Source organism: Ceratotherium simum, chromosome 33, assembly GCF_057802395.1.
Source record: "Ceratotherium simum simum isolate JZ-2026a chromosome 33, ASM5780239v1, whole genome shotgun sequence".
Taxonomy (NCBI): domain Eukaryota; kingdom Metazoa; phylum Chordata; class Mammalia; order Perissodactyla; family Rhinocerotidae; genus Ceratotherium; species Ceratotherium simum.
The window spans coordinates 3,034,878-3,052,175 of NC_141932.1; positions in this window are offsets into that span (position 1 = coordinate 3,034,878).

Consider the following 17,298-nt stretch of genomic DNA (forward strand, 5'->3'; position numbering starts at 1 on the left):
GGAGGAAGCTTGGGGGAAAACTCAAAACTCCAGTTTCGAGCATGGCCACTTTGAAATGTCTGTGAGATCACAAAGCGTGTGTGACGTAGGCGTTTCAACCTATTACTGAACACTGGGAGAGAGTTCCAGCCTGTATATATAAATTTGGGAGTTAGCGTATATTGTTATTTCAAGTCATGATGCTAGGTGAGATCACAAGGGAAGGAGTGTAATCTGGAGAAGAGAATGGACGGAGCATGAACCCTGGACCAACCCGACTTCATTGGGTTGTTGATGACAAGAAACCAACACAATCACGTTAGGGGTTCTAACGACCACCCAGAGGTGTATTAACCAGGCTTAGAAGTCACCATTGGTAACTTTTTTTCATAACTGTGGAGCTGAGAGAAGAAAATGGCGCCTGTCATGATTTGAGGACGCATGTGGGATTGAGAAATGAAATCGGAGTGCAGAAAGTGCCCTTAAGAGATTTAATTTTTTTAAGATGAGAGAGAAGTATAGTGACAGGACGTTAATTAGGTCAAGGAATGAGAAGTGTATCAGTCAGAGCTCTGCAGATAACCTGTAGGATATTCACATTTTATTTGTGTGTATGTACATATATGTATGTGCATATATATGTGTGCGTAATATGTATGTGAGAGAGTTATTTGAAGGAATTGGCTTATGCAATTGTGGGGCCTGGCAAGTCCAAACTCCATAGGTAGAGGGCAGGCTGGAAACTCTGGAGCCAGAGCTAATGCTGCAGTCTTGAGGCTGAATTTCTTCCTCAGGAAACCCTCACTTTTCCTCTTAAGGCCTTTCAACTGACTGGGTAAGTCCCACTCATATTAACAAAATAAAATCCTTTGCTTAAAGTCAACTGATTGGGGCCGGCCCCGTGGTGCAAGCGGTTAAATGCGCGCGATCCGCTGTGGCAGCCCGGGGTTCGCTGGTTTGGACCCTGGGTGCGCACCAACGCACTGCTTGGCAAGCCATGCTGTGGCGGCGTCCCATATAAAGTAGAGGAAGATGGGCACAGATGTTAGCCCAGGGCCAGTCTTCCTCAGCAAAAAAAGAGGAGGGTTGGCAGATGTTAGCACAGGGCTGATCTCCTCACAAAAAAAAAAAAAAAGTCAACTGATTGTAGATGTTAAGCACATCTGCAAAATACCTCCACAGCAACACCTGGATTAGTGTTTGATCCAATAACTGGGTAGTATAGCCTGGCCAAGTTTACACATAAAACTAGCCATTATTTCCACCCCTTGTCAACTTGGCACCCAAACACAGCTCCTTAAACCATACTTAATCTCCAAATAAAGACAGTAAAAAGATAAACTTCTGCCTAATCAGACCAAATCTGGTATTGATCCATTGTTATGATAGATCATATTACGTATGATGGATTACATACGATGAACATCATATGATCCATATAGGTCTATTGATCTAACGTTAAATTCTCTGATAGTGGAAACTGTCCACTGGTTGTGTTAGATAATGACTGTTCTCAGAAAATACAAACAAATATTTAGGAAGAAAGACATGAAGTATGAAGCTCTCAATGGTTCAGAGAAATATAAATTGATGGATAATGGGAGGCAGAGAAAGAATGAGAATGATAGGGGCCAGCCCGGTGGTATAGTGGTTAAGTTCGCACACTCTGCTTTAGCAGCCCAGGGTTCACCGGCCTGGATCCCGGGCGCGCACCGACGCACTGCTTGTCAAGCCATGCTGTGGCGGTGTCCCATATAAAGTAGAGGAAAATGGGCACTGATGTTAGCCCAGGGCCAGTCTTCCTCAGCAAAAAGAAGAGGATTGGCGATAGACGTTAGCTCAGGGCTAGTCTTCATCACAAAAAAAAAAAAAAGAGGAGGGTTGGCAACAGATGTTAGCTCAGAGCCAATCTTCCTCACCAAAAAAAGGAGAATGATAAAGCAAATGTGACACAATGTTAATTGATAAATATGTGTGACAAATATATAGAGTTTGTGCTATTTTTGAAAATTTTCTATAATTTTGAAATTACTTACAAATGAAAAGTTATATGTATAGAGAGAGAGAAAGAAAGAGACAGAAGAAAAGAGGTTTTCTCCACCTCGTTCTGATCTGAGCCACAAAATCTCTCTTCTGAATTCCTACAACAGCTTCCTAAGTGTGCTCTCTGCTTCCATCCTCACCCCACTCAAGTCTCTTCTTGCAGTAACCTGAGTGAGCGTCTGTGTAGCAGAGAAACTCTAGGATGACCACTGTGGGCCTCATAATCCTCCCACCTCCCTCTTGGTGTTCTAGCCCTTGTATGACCTCTCTCCTTGATTGTGGGCCAGACCTGTAACTTACTCCTAGACATAAAGAATATGCGAAAGGTGATGAAATGTATGTGATTTTGTGTACATGATTATGTTACATAAGATGGTAAGGCCCATCTTGCTGGATCCTCTCTCTCCCAAGCAGCCATGTGGGTAGGCGCATATAATAAGAAACTGCAGGCAGTTTCTAGGAGCTGAGGGTGACCTTCACAGACACACAGCAAGAAACTGAGAATAAGAAAATAAATTCTAGCAATAACCTGAATGAGTTTCAGAGTGTACTGTTTCTCAGTTGAGTCTCTGTGGGGACAACTTGAGCACAGCTTTGTAAGACCTTGAAGCAGACAGCTCAGTTAAGCTACGACCAAACTCCTGACCCACTGAAAATGTGAAATATCGGTGTGTATTGTTTTAAGCCATTACATTTATGATAATTTTTACACAGCAATAGAAAAGTAATACACAACTTAAGTTTGGAGTATGTCTTCCTCTACACAAAACCCTAAATGCAGTGGCCCCATCCTCTCAGAGTCAAAGCCAAAGTCCTCACAGCCTGTTACACTTTCTGCTTTACTCCACATTAGCTTACTGGTGCATGCACTGACTGGATATGCACTTTTTTGTGTGTGTGTGAGGAAGATCAGCCCTGAGCTAACATCCGATGCCAATCCTCGTTTTTTTTTGCTGAGGAAGACTGGCCCTGGGCTAACATCCATGCCCATCTTCTTCCACTTTATATGGGACGCCGCCACAGCATGGCTTGACAAGCAGTGCATCGGTGTGCACCTGGGATCCGAACCTGCGAACCCCGGGCCGCCAAAGTGGAGAGTGTGCATTTAACCGCTTGCACCACCGGGCCAGCCCCTGGATACACACTTCTTTTAAAACCTATGCCAGACCAATCCCCCTTCTCTCCCATCTCCACATGGCTCACTCCTGTACCCCCTTATTATTATTTTTTGTGTGTGAGGAAGATCAGCCCTGAGCTAACATCCATGCAATCCTCCTCTTTTTGCTGAGGAAGACCGGCTCTGAGCTAACATCTATTGCGAAGCTCCTCCTCCCCCCCACAAAGCCCCAGTAGATAGTTGTATGTCATAGTTGCACATCCTTCTAGTTGCTGTATGTGGGACACGGCCTCAGCATGGCAGGAGAAGCGGTGCGTTGGTGCGCGCCCGGGATCCGAACCCGGGCCACCAGGAGCAGAGAGCGCGCACTTAACTGCTAAGCCACGGGCCCGGCCTCTGTGCCCTCTTATTGACTTTGGTTGTATGTCACTTTCTCCATTAGCTCTTCCCTAATCCCCCTAAAAAAAATTACAGACCAGCACCCCCAACTCTGGCACCCACATCCACCTTACCCTCCTCTTCTCATTTTCTTTGTCATAACACTGATTAACTTCTGATATACATTTTACCTGTTTATTATAACTATTGTTCGTTTCCTGTCTCCCCCTCTAGATGTTGCTCATGAGGGAAAGGATCTTTGTTTTGTTCACTGCTGAATCCCAAAATTTTAAAACAATGTCTAGCACAAAGAAGACACATTATAGACATTTCAGTAAGATATAATGGAAGCTTAGCTCACAATCTTGAAAATTTATGTGTATTTTTTAAAGCAATGCAATTGATTTTTCAAATTAAAAAAAAATTTTCATAGGAAATGAGTGCATATGGCACAAAAACAAAATGATATAAGATAAGCAGTGAAAAGCTTTATTCCTATCTAGTCCCTGACTTGCAAGTAACCAAATTGAGTAGCTGTTCTTTCAGTGAAGACAAATGTACATTAGATTTTTCCCCCTTTATTAGCCAAAAGGTAGCATAACATATTCAGTCTTGGACTTTTATGTGTTTTTACTTAACACTATATCCTAAAGATATTTCCATACCAGTACCAGAACAGTCCACACTGTTCTTAAAAGGTACAGGCCCTGGAAACTTCTGAAAAAGGAGTCTGCAAGGCAAGAAGCAGAAAATCTTCCCTGTTTTCTTCCAGCTGCAAGAACAGCAGACGTAGTTAGAGTTATCAGACTTTGCCGAAGCAAATGCTTAGAAGTTGTGCAGACTACGAACTGGAAAAATAACCCCTGACCTCTGAAAGTTCTGTTGTTCTGATTGATTTTCCTCCTTAATATGCATGGCTAGCTAATAATATTTAATTGTTTTTCTTTTCTCAAAGGTAGAAAGCCCTAGTAAAATTTCTTCGTTAGCCACAAGTACATCCATGGCATTCCAACTTGTACATAACCAATACAAAAAATGACTCTGCAGATTGCTCAGGTAAACAAAGAGCGTGAGAATTATTGTTCATTTAAGTGAACAGCAAACGTCTTTTGGGTTCTACAATCTGCCGTGCTCTCTCTTTTCTCTGGGCCTTCAATTCCTTTTTCTTATTTTAATTAACCAACTTTATATTTTAGAGCAATTTTAGTTCGTAGCAAAATAGAATGGAAAGTACAGAATGTTCACATATACCCCCTGTTCTCACACGTGCACAGCTTCCCCACTATCATGCCCACACCACAGTGGTGAACCTACAGTAACACATCACTACCACCCAAAGCCAGTAGTTTACATTAGGGTTCACTCTCGGTGTTGTACAAATGTATAATGACATATATTCATCATTATAGTATCATATAGAGTATTTTCACTTCCCTGAAAATCCTCTGTGTTCTGCCTGTTTATCCCTCTCTTCCCACAACCCCTGGCAACCACTGATCTTTTTTTGTTTCTTTTGAGGAAGATTGGCTGTGAGCTAACATCTGTTGCCAATCTTCCTCCTTTTTTCCTTTTCTCCCCAAAGCTCCAGTAAATAGTTGTACATCCTTCTAGTTGCTCTATGTGGGACTCTGCCTCAGCATGGCTTGATGAGCGGTGCATAGGTCCGCACCCAGGATCTGAACCTGCATACCCCGGACTGCTGAAGTGGAGCGTGAGAACCACTACGCCACAGGCCTGGCCCCGCCACTGATCTTTTTACTGTCTCCTTAGTTTTGCCTTTTCCAGAATGTCATAGAGTTGTAATCACACAGTATGCAGCCTTTTCAGATTGGCTTCTTTCAATAGTAACATGCATTTAAGTTTCCTCCCTGTCTTTTTATGGCTTGATAGCTCATTTCTTTTTTTTAATTAATTAATTAATTTTTTCCCCCAAAGCCCCAGTTGATAGTTGTATGTCATAGCTGCACATCCTTCTAGTTGCTGTATGTGGGACGCGGCCTCAGCATGGCCGGACAAGCGGTGCCTTGGTGCGCGCCTGGGATCCGAACCTGGGCCGCCAGCAGCGGAGCACGCGCACTTAACCACTAAGACACGGGGCCGGCCCAGCTCATTTCTTTTTAATGCTGAATATTTCATTGAAATAGTCTGGAAGTACCACAATTTATTTATCTATTTGCCTGCTGAATGGATAAAGAAACCAAAGAACATCTTAGTTGCTTCCAAGTTTCGACAATTATGAATGAAGCTTCTATAAAAAAAAATCCATGTACAAGTTTTTGTGTAAACATAAGTTTTCAATTCATTTGGGTAAATACCAAAGAGTGTGATTGCTAGTTCATATGGTAAGATATATATTGTTTTGTAAGAAACTACCAAACTGTCTTCCAAAGTGGCTGTACCATTTTGCATTCCCATCTGCCATGAATGAGAGTTCCTGTTGCTTCTCATCTTCACAGCATTTGGCGTTGTCAGTGTTTTGGATTTTAGCCATTCTAATAGGTGTTGTGGTAACTCATTGTTGTTTTAATTTGCAATTCCCTAATGAAATATGATGTTGAACATCTTTCCTATGCTTACATGCCATCTGCATATCTTCTTTGATGAGGTGTCTGTTCAGGTCTTTTGCTCATTTTTTAATTAGATTTTTTATTTTTTTATTGTTAAGTTTAAGAGTTCTTTGTATTTTGGGATAACAATCCTTTATCAAATTGTGTCTTTTGCAAATATTTTCTCTCAATCTGTGGCTCACCTTCTAAAATTCTCTTGACATTGTCTTTCACAGAGCTAAAGTTTTTAATTTTAATGAAGTCCAGCTTATTAATTATTTTGTTCATGGGTTGTGCCTTTGGTGGTGTATCTAAAAAGCCATCACCGCACCCAGTGGTCATCTAGATTTTCTCCTACCTTGTCTTCTAGGAGTTTTATAGTTTCGCATTTTACGTTTAGGTCTATGGTCCATTTTGAGTTAATTTTTGTGAAAGGTCTATGTCTAGATTCATTCTTTGCATGTGGATGTCCAGTTGTTCCAGCACCATTTGTTGAAGAGGCTATCTTTGCTCCGTTGTATTGCCTTTGCTGCTTTGTCAAAGATCAGTTGACTATATATAGTTCTATTTCTGGGCTCTTGGTTCTGTTCCATTGATCTATTTGTCTGTTCTTTCACCAATATCACAGTGTCTTGATTACTATACCTTTATAGTAAGTCTTGAAATTGGATAGGGCCAGGGCCGGCCCCGTGGCTTAGCGGTTAAGTGCTCGTGCTCCACTACTGGCAGCCCAGACCCGGATCCCGGGCATGCACCCACGCACCACTTCTCCAGCCATGCTGAGGCCGCGTCCCACATACAGCAACTAGAAGGATGTGCAACTATGACATACAACTATCTACTGGGGCTTTGGGGGGGAAAAAAAAGGGAGGAGGATTGGCAATAGATGTTAGCTCAGAGCCGGTCTTCCTCAGCAAAAAAAAAAGAGGAGGATTGGCATGGATGTTAGCTCAGGGCTGATCTTCCTCACACACACACACAAAAAAGAAATTGGATAGGGCCAGTCTTCCAACTTTGTTCTTCTCTTTGTTTGGCTGTTCTGGATCTCTTGCCTCTCCATGTAAACTTGGAATCACTTTGTCTATATCCACAAAATAACTTGCTGATTGAAATAGCATTGAATTTATAGATCAAGTTGGGAGGAAATGACAGCTTGACAATATTGAGTATTCCTATCCATGAATATGGACTACTTCCTCTCTTTTACAGTTTCATTTAGTTCTTTAGGGCTTTCTATTTATCTTTCATCAGAGTTTTGTAGTTTTCTTCATATAGACCTTACACATATTTTGTTAGGTTTGTACCTAAGTATTTCATTTTTGGGGGGGTGCTGATGTAAATGGTATCATGTTTTTAATTTTAAATTCCACTTGTCCCTTGCTTCTATATAGGAAAGCAATCGACTTTTGCACATTAACCTTGCATCCTCCAATCATGCTATAATTGCTTATTAGTTCCAAGAGTTTTTTGGTAGATGCTTTTGCATTTTCTACATAGACGATCATGTCATCTAAGAGTAAAGATAGTTTTATTTCTTCCTTCCCAATCTGTATAAAAATGGGATATCTTACAATATGTCATTGTCTGGACTTGCTTTTTGACTCAACATTATGTTATTCTCACTCACCTATTTGTTTAAACAGCTATATAATTTTCTGTCCTATGAATATATCACAATGCATTGTGACCAGTCCACTCTCAATGGGCACTTGAATTGTTTCTAGGATTTTTTTTTGCTGTTAACAACAGTGCTGCTGCGGCTGGCCCTGTGGCATAGCGGTTAAGTGCATGCACTCCACTGCTGGCAGCCCGGGTTTGGATCCTGGGCGTGCACTGAGGCACCGCTTGTCAGGCCATGCTGTGGTGGTGTCCCATATAAAGTGGAGGAAGATGGGCACGGATGTTAGCTCAGGGCCAGTCTTCCTCAGCAAAAAGAGGAGGATTGGCATGGATGTTAGCTCAGGGCTGATCTTCCTCACACACACACACACAAAAACAACAGTGCTGCTGTGAACATATGGAAAAGTTTCCCTTCAGTGTATAATCAGGATGAGAATTGCTGCATCATGGGCAAGTATGCAAATTTTCAGTTTTTAAAAATAATGCCAAGTTGTTTTCCAAAATTTTCAGAAAAGACAAGAGATGTCATTAATTCACATCTTCTCCAATACTTGGAATTGCCAAACTTCTCATATTTTGCCAACGAAATCAGTAAGTGGAATTGCATGGTGGTCTTGATTTCATTTCCCAGATACTGATGAGGTTGAGAATCTCTCCATCTTTTCTAATTGTGTTTCCTCTCTTTTGAAATGTAATGTAGTCACCACAAGCTCAGAGATTTCCAATGATGAAAATTTTAGGGAATCTTTTTCATGATGGCCAACAATTTTCAAAAGGCTGTTTAAAAAGAAAAATGTTCCTGGGCCGGCCTGTGGCTTAGCGGTTGGGTGCGCGTGCTCTGCCGCTGGTGGCCCAGGTTTGGATCCTGGGCGCGCACCAATGCACCGCTTCTCCGGCCATGCTGAGGCTGCGTCCCGCGTACAGCAACTAGAAGCCTGTGCAACTATGACATACAACTATCTACTGGGGCTTTGGGGGAAAAAAATAAAAAAACGTTCCGATGACAAGTTGCTTGGTCATGACTGGCTCATTTACTCCAAAGAATCCTTATCTTGATTTTGTTTTCCATGTATATTCTTTGGCAGTAATACAACTGATTGAACATTTGCAACTCAAATAAAGGTTTAAAAAATTGGGAGAATTTAAACAGAACTTGTGATGGTGAAAACTCTATATTTCATGGTGATGCTTTTGTAAATTAAAGTGTTCCAAAAAATATATTCAAATTGACCATTTAATCAGTGACGCTCTTTCAAAGACTATCAGAAGGGTTAAGTAGTTTTTCCAAAGTCATACAGAACTTAAGTAAGAACTGGTATTCAAAGCCGTGTGTCTGCTCCAGGGCCAATATTTGTAACAACTATACTATATTGCCTACCCAGTGTTGCAAATATTTTTCCATATTTTTAAAGTATTTATTTAATTTGAGGAAGATTGGCCCTGAGCTAACATCTGTTGCCAATCTTCCTCTTTTTGCTTGCGGAAGATTGTCCCTGAGCTAACATCTGTGCCAGTCTCCCCCTATTTTGTATGTGGGATGCTGCCACAGCATGGCTTCACAAGTGGTGTCTAGGTCCGCGGCCAGAATCTGAACCTGTGAACTCTGGGCCACTGCAGTGGAGCACTCGAACTCAACCAGTATGCCACTGCGCTGGCCTCTAAAGTATTTAATTTTTATCTTTAAATTCCAAAGATTTTGAAATTTCTTTTCTGACGTGAATGGGTGAGATTTCTATGTGATATGTTGTGAACTATTGCTGTAGTTTTGTAAGAGAGCTATTAATATTGTAGAAATACGTATTTATTGATAAGAAGGGTGTTCAATATATTGGTACATAAAAAAATAGCTTAGCAAACTACATATACATATCTGATGGAAACTGCAGAACTCAGCATACAATGACTTCCGTCCAAGCCTCTGTACTAAGATACTTTTTTATGTTTTATTTTTTTATTTTTTTTTCCCCCAAAGCCCCAGTAGATAGTTGTATGTCATAGTTGCACAGCCTTCTAGTTGCTGTATGTGGGACGCGGCCTCAGCATGGCCAGAGTAGCGGTGTGTCGGTGTGCGCCCGGGATCCGAACCTGGGCCGCCAGCAGCGAAGCGCACGCACCCAACCGCTAAGCCACAGGGCCGGCCCCATGTACTAAGATACTTGATCAAACTCTAACACAGCTTCTAGTAGCTTAGGGCTGGGTCACTAAGCCTGTGCTGTGATTCATCTATAGGGGCCTGTCAAAGGCTCCAAACAGCAGCTCTATCTGCCACTGACACTTTAAGCACCATTGGATCTACTGAATCACATGGCCCAATTAGAAGAGCAGCTTGCACAGCAGCCTGGACCTGCTGCAGAGCCTTCCCTTGTCCTGGGCCCTACTCAAAACTAGCAGCTTTTCAGGTCACTCCATAAATGAGCAGGAGCGACACATCCAAATGAATATGCTGCCTCTTTTTTTTTTGTGAGGAGGACTAGCCCTGAGCTAACATCCGATGCCAATCCTCCCCTTTTTTCTTGAGGAAGATTGGCCCTGGGCTAACATCCATGCCCATCTTCCTCTACTTTATACAGGACGCCGCCACAGCATGGCTTAACAAGAGGTGCATTGGTGCACGCCCAGGATCCGAACCTGCGAACCCTGGGCCACTGCAGTGGAGCTCGAGCACTTAACCGCTGCACCACCGCACTGGCCCCCTGCTGCCTCTTAATTGATTGTAGGAGCGGCCAGATTCAATGCCTTAAAAGGGATATCTTGCCATGACACACACCACTGGACCTTTAGAAATTTCCCTGAAGTAGAAGGCCCCTGAATTTTAACTGGATTTATTTCCCACCCTCTGATATGCGAATGTCTTACCAAAATATCTAGAGTAGTTGCTACTTCTCATTGACTATGTCCAATCAGCATAATGTCATCAGTGTATTGACCAGTGTGACATCTTGTGGAACAGAAAGGTGAGCAAAATCGCTGTGAACTAAAGTATGACATAAGCTAGAGAGTGAATACACCCCTGAGGTAGGATGTGAAGGTGTGTTGCTGGCCTTGTCAGCTGAAAGCACTGTTTTTGGTGGGCATTATGGACAGGGATGGAGAAAAAGCATTTGCTAGATCAATAGCTGCATACTAGGTGCCAGGGTATGTGTAAATTTGCTCAACCAATGAAACCACATCTGGTACAGCAGCTGTAATTGGAGTCATCACCTGGTGAAGCTTCTGATAATCCACTGGCATTCTCCTAGATCCATCTGTCTTCTTCACAGGCCAAATAGGGTAGTTGAATAGGGATGTAGTGGGAGTCATCACCTCTGCATCTTTGAAGTCCTTGATCATGGCCAGCCTGGTGGCATAGTTGTTACGTTCATGTGCTCTGCTTGGGTGGCCCAGGGTTCAGAGGTTTGGATCCTGGGTGCAGACCTACACACCGCTCATAAAGCCATGCTGTGGTGGCATCCCACATACAAAGTAGAGGAAGATTGGCACAGATGTTAGCTCAAAAAAAAAATTTCTAAAGTCTTTGATGGTGGCACTAATCTCTGCAGTCTCTCCAAGAATGTGGTATTGCTTTGATTTATGATTTTCCTAGGCAGAGGCAGTTCTAATGGCTTCACTTGGCCTTTCCCACCATAAAAGCCCTCACTCCAAAGATCAGGGAACCAATGTGGGGATTCTGCCAGCTGCTCAGTACAGTGTGTCTATTCCAATTATGCATTCTGGAACTGTGGAAATAACCAGAAGATGGGTTTGGGGACCCACTGGACTCACTGTAAGATGGACCTGAGCTAAAACTCCATCGATCACCTGACTTCCATAAGCTCCTACTCTGACTGGTGGACTAGTGACATTTTGGGTCTCCTGGAATTAGTGTCAGTTCAGAGCCAGTGTCCAGTAGTCCCTAAAAGGTCTGATTATATCCTTTTTCCACAATATACAATTATCCTGGTAAAAGGTCCCTTTGGGCAAGGCTGGGAGAGAGACTAACAGTATAAATTTTCTGTAGTGTACTGGGGTCCTCCTCAAGGGGACCCAGCCTCCCCTTCATTCAAGGCGTGCTGAACCTGTAAACTGGCTCAAGTCTGGGAATTGATTGAGGGGGCCGTGACTCTCTGTTTTTATGATTTGAGTTAGATTTCGTTCACTTGACCTAGAACTTTTCTGCTTATACAGATCAAGTAAAAATTTAGTAAAAATTTAGTAGGCTTCTCATAGTGTTTACTTCTAGGAACACTATGATTAACTAGCCAATGCCTAACTCCGCACACCTCAGACTATTCTGATTGCTACTTTGAATCTGCTGTCCATTACGGGAACCACGGCCATCTTGCCTTTGGCAGTTGAGTGCCACCATTTGGCCCCTGCCACTCCAGGATCCAATTACTCCCACTGCATTTAGATTTTCCAGTTGAGTGGCTGCAGTGCCCACTGTATGGTCTGGCCTACAGAGAAGAGCAGTCTCATGGAGCTCATCCTCACAAATTTATTCCTTACAGTACTGGTAAAAGGCATGTCGTATGGGCCCTCCTAGTATAGGTGAATAGGTCTTAAATGAGAAATCCACTCTGATATTCAAATCTTCCTAATCTTTTGAATCCCCTCCTCTATATTTGTTAAAAAACAAAATTCAGCTGAGTAAATTTGAAGATCTAATTAGCTTTATTAAAGGATTCATGAATTGAGCAGCATCTCATCTAGTAAATAAAAGGGAGCTTTGAGGAGCTATATAATATGAAGGCTCTTATATGCACAGAGGGTGGGACAAGGAAACAAAAGGATTATTTCAGGCAAAGTCATCTTCCCTTAGGGGGAAGAGCAGGGTGTGTTATCATCCAGATTAGTGTTGATCAGGAAATTCCAAACTGATTGGTTTAAAATTCTACTCCTGAGAGAGGCTGAGACTGCAATTAGGTGAGGTCTCAAATCTTGGTGGGGCTTAACACAAGTGACTCCATTTTGGGCTTGTTGTTTCTTTTTAACACATTAAACCATGGGAGTTTGGGCATTTCCAATTCACTCATGGTGGGCCATCTTTTGGTCCATGGTTCGGTCAACCAACCAAACTATTAGAGCCCTGTCTAACCTCCTGAGCTGCACCATTAGGTGCAGAATCCCTGCTTTGTGAGCCCATATCAATAGATTTGATCTGATCCAACTTTATGTTCTTTCCATTATCCCACACCCTAGATCCATTCCCTCACATGTTCCCCAGATTTCTGCTTGTATAAATTAGAAAACTCAAGTAGCTTTTCTGGAATGTAGTGCACCTCCTCATGGGTCACACTTTGTACCTCAACTTTAGGGGCCTGCTGAGACTTGAGTCTAGTTATAGGTCTAAAAGCAAAGAGGGGTAGTGGGGTGGGTCCTGAGGAGAATCAGCATTGTCTTGCATGACAACTGCCTCAGGGGAGGCCGTTAATGTTTCCTTAGGCAATGCAGAGTTAATTCCATCAGAGGTGGAAAGGTGGACACCACTGGGCATGGGAGGCCCTTCCACTAGAGGAGGAGAGACCTTTATGCTGGCAAAGAAGACTGTTCAGAACTTAGAGTCTCAATGTCCCCATTTTCATCAAGGTCTTCCCACACATCCTCATCTCAAATTACAGGATCCCATTCTTTCTCACTCAATGCAGTCACTTTAACAGTAGACACCCTGTGAGGCTGGGAGTTCAACTTGCATTGTAATTCAGCCAATCACGGGATGAGGTTCTGCATTTGATTTTCAGCAATTTCTGCCCTGTGTCTACAGGAGATAAGGGTCTCCCACTTTGTCCAGCAGCATTAGGAGCAACCAGCCAACATCAGTGTATTCCTTAGCTCTCTGAAACAGTTTGAAAGTATCATATACAGAATCACTTAGCTCCTTGCCTCTTATAAGGAGCTGATTAAGAGTATCTGATATGGGGGCCGGCCCGTGGCTTAACGGTTAAGTGCGCGTGCTCAGCGCGTGCTGGTGGCCCAGGTTCGGATCCCGGGCGTGCACCGATGCACTGCTTCTCCGGCCATGCTGAGTCCAAGTCCCACATACAGCAACTAGAAGGATGTGCAACTATGACATACAACTATCTACTGGGGCTTTGGGGGAAAAAATAAATAAATAAAATTATTAAAAAAAAAAAAAGAGTATCTGATATGGAGCAATGGGTTTGCTCGGCTTGCTGTGATCTGAGCCAATTAATTACAATTAGAAATTGTGATTAGAGATTAGAAACAAATTTGATTAGATTAGCCGGCAAATTGGAAGACAGGTGACTAACTTCTCAAAAACCCATCTTCAAGGATTACAGAATTTTGAGGTAGTTATATAGGAAAAATGGGCAATAAGGAGGGGGTTCAGAAATGTACATGATAGACTCCAGGATCTCTCATTGTTTTTTCTTCTGTTGATGATGATGAATATTCTACAGGTGCTCTTTCTTCCTGGAGGCCTTCTTATTCCCTGGGAAAATTCATTAAAATTGTTAAGAACAAAGCTATCAGAGTACCTCAGCAGGAGTAGGTGCACAAGATCAAGGCCAGAAAATCATTAGAGCATGCGGCAATTTATAACAATCACAGGCTAGAAAGATTTCAACTAAGAAAGTGTTATTTAGTGTAACGAGATGGCCTCACTTATGTCCACTTACAAGATATCTCCATAAACAGTTCATGCCATAGACTATCAGTGCTCTCTTTACCACTGGGAATAGAGTCATTAACGTCTTTAAATCTAATCAGCTTAGAGAGCCAACTCCAGGAACCCCAGAACCAATTCAGAAAACTCAAAATTCTGTTCTTCTAGAACCAATCTTGGTGCCCCAATCTGTATTAATCAGAGTTCTTCATAGATGCATAGAACGAGATTTATTATGAAAGATTGGCTCATGTTATTATGGAGGCTGAGAAGTCCCCTGATCTATAGTCTGCAAGCTGGAGACCCAGGAAAACTGGTGTTGAGGTTCTAGTCCAAACCTGAAGGCCTGAGAGCCAGCAGAGTCAATGGTGTAAGTCCCAGTTTGAGTCTGAAGAACCAGGAGCATCAATGTCCAAGGGCAGGACAAGATGGATGTCCCAGACTAGCTTCTGACTACTTACAGGCATCTCAAGTAGGTGTTCATGCATTAGTGGGTCCTCCATGCTGCATATTTGTAAATGACGGTCAAGAGGAAATTTATCAAAAAATATTCATAACAGTGGCTCATGCCTGAGAAGCAGCTATTAGCTTACAGCCCTGCAGAAAAAGATTGGCTTGACTCTCTTATTAGTGGTTTCCTCTGCTTACTAGAAGGTTTAGGGGATTCTATAAAGGACTCAGCTTCTTTATTTTGGTTCTAATGGTCATGTTTTCGTCTCTTAAGTGTGTCATCCCCCTTATGGGACAATTGTGCTGCTGCTGCCGAAAGCACTGGGCCTCCTTGGTCATCTCACCTACCGCCTTGACTCCTCCTGAATCTCACAGAGGTCGGAAGCAACAACTGGACCCATCTCGAGGACCTTGGTGTGACAAATGACAGTTGTTCTATGAGAAAGACATCTGCTCTCTCTCTCTTTTTTTTGTGAGGAAGATCAGCCCTGAGCTAACATCCATGCCTATCTTCCTCCACTTTATGTGGGACGCCACCGCATGGCCTGACAAGCGGTGCATCAGCGCGCGCCCAGGATCCAAACCCGGGCCACCAGCATCGGAGCGCGTGCACTTAACCGCTAAGCCATGGGGCCAGCCCCCTGCTCTTTCTCTTGAACAAAACGAGGAACTAAGAATTGCAGAACTCTAGGCATATGACTCTGTCCAAACCCCTGCACTGAGAGACCTGAGCAAACTCTCACATGGCCTCTAGCGACTTAAGGCCACGAAAATGCCTGCCTAGAGAGTTTACTAGCCAACACCTGAGATAGGCCCCTGACCTCCCTTTCTCAGAGCATTTACTTAAAAGGGCTTCTGATTCTGCATCTTTCCTCAGTCCCTTTGAGATGTTTATGTATCCCCTGAAACTCAGGAGTGTCTTTCTCAAGGATCTGAAAGCCATTCTTTTGAAATGTCATCTTCAGGAAGGATAGGGCCTCTGTCTCCCAGTCTCTGTGGGAGGATGGAATCCTGATTTTGAGAACTGCTAGCCAGCAGAAAGCTCGCCTGATCACGTCTACACTGGCCACCTTGGTGATTGTTCACTTCTCTGCTCTGCTTGAGTCCTGCTTGCTCCTCCTCACTTCTCCTCCCTTTAAAATGCCCAGTCAGCTCTGTGCAACTTGGAACAGAGCTCAGCTCTTTCCCCTGCTGTCTGTAGTTAGCGAACAAAGTCTGTTTTCACCGCTATAACTAACGTCCAGCTTTGTTTATCTTTGACACCGGGTAGGCTATATATCTATTTATTGAGTCTCATCAGATGATGACTCTGCTCAATTTTGCCTATTTTCTCTCTTTTTTTTTTTTTTGTGAGGGAGACCAGCCCTGAGATAACATCCGATGCCAATCCTCCTCTTTTTGCCGAGGAAGACTGGCCCTGGGCTAGCATCCGTGCCCATCTTCCTCTACTTTATATGGGACACTGCTGCAGTATGGCTTGATGAGTGGTGCGTCGGTGTGCGCCCCGGATCCGAACCAGCGAACACTTGGACCACCTAAGCGGAGCGTGTGCACTCCTGCTGTGCCACCGGGCTGGCCCATTTTTTCTTAAGTTTTTACTCCAAATATATATACATTTTACTCTTAAATCTGATTTTTACTTCATCATCTGATGAAATAATAAATATATGCAAAGTGTATGAATGAATGACTATTCATCTATTTTGCCTATTTTTCTATTTGATTGTATGTCATATTCTTAACTATTTGTAGGGGATTTTTTTTTGTTGTAAGGAAGATTGGCTCTGAGCTAACATCTGTTGCCAATCTTCCTCTACTTTGTATGTGAGACGCTGCCACAGCATGGCTTGACGAGCTGTGTGTAGGTCCAGGCCCAGGATCTGAACCCGCCAACCCCAGGCTACTGAAGTGGAGCAGGAAAACTTAACCACTATACCACAGGGCAGACCCCTTGTAGGAGATTTTGTGTATTCCCAATACTGTTTACTTTTATTGACACAGGTGATATATATTGCTGTAGAAAAATCAAAAAATTAAACTAAACCAGAGTTCAAAAACAAAGTGTGGGGGGAAGTACTTATAATCTCATTCCCTAGAAATGATGCATTTGAGCTGCAAATGGAAAACAAAATAAAGACAAGGATTCTTTGAAATAAATGAGCCAGTCATGATGAAGCCGCTTGTCATTAGAACATTTTTGAAAAACACTGGTCTTTTGAACATTGCTGACCATCATGTAAAGTAGATTTCTCCAAATATGCATCTTGTCCTGGGTCAGACCCATTTCTGTTAAAATCATTTAGATTTTATTGGGAATTGGAAGCTCGAATGGAGGATTATTAAATTTATCTCAAACAGTATCTTCTTACTTTCTTACTCATCCTCATGTTCAATAGTTTCTGAAAGTTTAGCATTTCCCTTTCTTCATTATTTTCCCCACAGGAGAAGAAGAGTCTTTAAAGCCCAGGGCCTGGCACAGGATGGACACTCAAGAAAGTTTAGTGAAGGGGGGGAGGGAAGGAGGGAGGGAAGGAGGGAGGGAAGGAGGGAGGGAAGGAGGG